We start from the raw sequence: 2,961 nt of genomic DNA on the forward strand, positions 1-2,961 counted from the left end.
AAGTTAGCTCTCACAAGCCAATGTGACCCTGCTGCAAGCGCACCACCACTTGGTACAGGTCTGATTATTGGTACAGGTCCTCTACCACAATCCTGTGATGGCTCCTGACTGCTTTCAGGAGAAAAGCCAATTTCATCAGCTTCATATTTAGAAGCAGAGGATGGTCCAGGTCTCATGGATCCTGAAGCCTGTGCAGTTTGGAGTCCCTCTTTAAGAACAACGGAGCAAGCTTTTGTTTTTACTGAAGTATAGTTGATTTACAATGCCATGTTAGTTTCAGGTGTGTAGCAAAGTGATTCAGTTATACATATATATATATATATGTATATACACACACACACACATATATATACATTCATTTTTTAAATATTATTTTCCATTATGGTTTATCATAGGATACTGAATATAGTTCTTTGTACTATATTGTAGGACCTTGTTGTTTATCCATTCCATATATAATAGCTTACATGTGCTAACCCTAACCTCTCACTCTATCCATCCCCCAATCCCCTCCCCCTTGGCAACCACACGTCTGTTCTCTATATCTGTGAGTCTGTTTCTGTATCATAGATAAGTTCATTTGGGTCATATTTTAGATTCCATGTATAAATGATATCTTATGGTATTTGTCTTTGTCTTTCTGACTTAGTATGATAATCTCTAGTTGCATCTGTGTTGCTACAAATGGCATTATTTCATTCTTTTTTATGGCTGAGTAGTATTCCACTGTACCATATCTTTATCTGTTTATCTGTCAATGGATATTTAGGTTGTTTCCATATCTTGGCTACTGTGAATAGTATGATTCACACTGCTATGAATATAGGTGTGCATATATTAGGTTGATGAAAAGGTAATTGAGGTTTTGGACCATGAAGTTTAAATCATTATAACTAGGCTCAAACACATCTTTATGAATCAAAATAGGAAGCATTGCAATCAACACATTTTTGCAAATGAGAAATAAGTTTGTTTATTCCTGTAGTGTAAAAATCGGTGCCTTGGAATTTAAGAAACTCTTGGAAAGCCATTTTCTGCCTCCTACTGATTGTGGAAGCATTTTCCCTGCAAAAAAGTTGTTGAGATGCTTGAAGAAGTGGTAGTCGTTTGGTGAAAGGTCAGGTGAATAGGGTGGATGAGACAAAACTTTGTACCCCAATTCGTTCAATTTTTGAAGTATTGGTTGTGCCACGTGTGGTTAGGTGGTGTTGTGGAGAAGAATTGGGCCCATTCTGTTGACCAATGCTAGCTGCAGGCATTGCAGTTTTCAGTGCATCTCTTCGATTTGCTGAGTATACTTTTCAGATGTAATGGTTTCTCCTGGATTCAGAAGGCTGTAGTTGATCAGATGGGCAGCAGACCACCAAACAGTGACCATGATCTTTTTTGGTGCAAGTTTGGTCTTGGAAAGTGCTTTGGAGCTTCTTGGTCCAACCACTGAGCTGGTCATTGCCAGTTGTTGTATATAGTCCGCTTTTCATCGCTTGTCCCAATCCGATCGAGAAATGGTTCATTGTTGTTGCAAAGAATAAGAGAAGATGACACTTCAGTGATTTTTTTTTATTTGTGTCAGGTCAAGAGGCACCCAATTATGGAGCTTTTTCACCTTTCCAATTTGCTTCAAATGCCAAATGGCTGACTTTGAGTTCTTTGGCAACTTGTTGTGTATTAATAATTATAAGAGGATCAGATTTGATAGTCCTCTCAATTGGTCGTTGTCAACTTCCAATGGCCAGCCATGATGCTCCTCATCTTCAAGGCTCTTGTTTCCTTTGCAAAGCTTCTTGAACCACTGCTGCATTGTATGTTCATTAGCAGTTCCTGGGCCAAATGCTTTGTTGATGTTGCAAGTTGTCTCTGCTGCTTTACGACCCATTTTGAACTTGGCTAAGAAAATTGCTCAAATTTGCATTTTGTCTAACATCATTTCCCTAGTTAAAATAAATATAAAATAAACAGCAAGTAAAAAGTCATTGGGCTTACCTGGTGGCTCAGTGGTAAAGAATCCGCCTGCCAATGCAGGAAACACAGGTTCAATCCCTGGGTTGGGAAGATCCCTAGGAGAAGGAAATGGCAACCCACTCCAGTATTCTTGCCTGGAAAAATCCTATGAACTGAGAAGCCTGGCAGGCTACAGTCCATGGGGTTGCAAAGAGTTGGACATGACTGAGCAACCAAAACAGCAACAATAAGTCATTAGCAAAAACACAGAGTGAGAAATGTGCATTAAAATGATGTAGAACTAACCATATTTATTTGAGAATATATTCCAATATCAAACAGCAAAGTTTAACAATGGAAAACCACAATTAGCTTGAAGTGAAGTGAAGTGAAGTTGCTCAGTCGTGTCCGACTCTTTGCGACCCCATAGACTGTAGCCTACCAGGCTCCTTGGCCCATGGGATTTTCCAGGCAAGAGTACTAGAGTGGGTTGCCATTTCCTTCTCCAGGGAATCTTCCTGACCCAGGGATTGAACCCGGGTCTCCTGCATTGTAGGCAGACGCTTTTACCATCTGAGCTACCAGGGAAGCCCCGCAATTAGTTTGCACCAAACTAATGTCTTTTTGTGTTATAGTTTTGTCTGGATATATGCCCAGGAATGGTATTGCTGGATTATATGATAATTCTATTTTTAGTTTTCTGAGGAACCTCCACAATATTTTCTACAGTGGCTGTATCAACCTACATTCCTACCAATGATGGAGAAAGGTTCCCTTTTCTCCATATCCTCTCCAGTATTTGTTATTTGTAGTTTTTTAAAAATTTATTTATTTTTAATTGAAGGATACACAACCTAGAAGGTTGGGAAAGGGTGAAAAGTGGGAGTGAGGTTCAAAAAGGTGGGGACATATGATATCCCGGGTAAGAATACTGGAGTGGGTTGCTATTTCTTTCTCCAGGGGATCTTCCCAACCCAGGGATCAAACTCAAGTCTCCTGCATTGCAGGCAGATTCTTTGC

At 39.8% G+C, this 2,961-nt stretch overlaps 1 non-coding gene across 1 annotated transcript; it reads right to left on the reverse strand.

Moving 5' to 3' along the window:
• Positions 1 to 2,455: 2,455 nt before the first annotated feature.
• TRNAC-ACA (transfer RNA cysteine (anticodon ACA)) lies at positions 2,456 to 2,529 on the reverse strand. Its single transcript has one exon. It is a non-coding gene; the product is annotated as a tRNA-Cys (tRNA).
• Positions 2,530 to 2,961: the final 432 nt, after the last annotated feature.

This window comes from Muntiacus reevesi, chromosome X, assembly GCF_963930625.1.
Source record: "Muntiacus reevesi chromosome X, mMunRee1.1, whole genome shotgun sequence".
NCBI classification, from domain to species: Eukaryota; Metazoa; Chordata; class Mammalia; order Artiodactyla; family Cervidae; genus Muntiacus; species Muntiacus reevesi.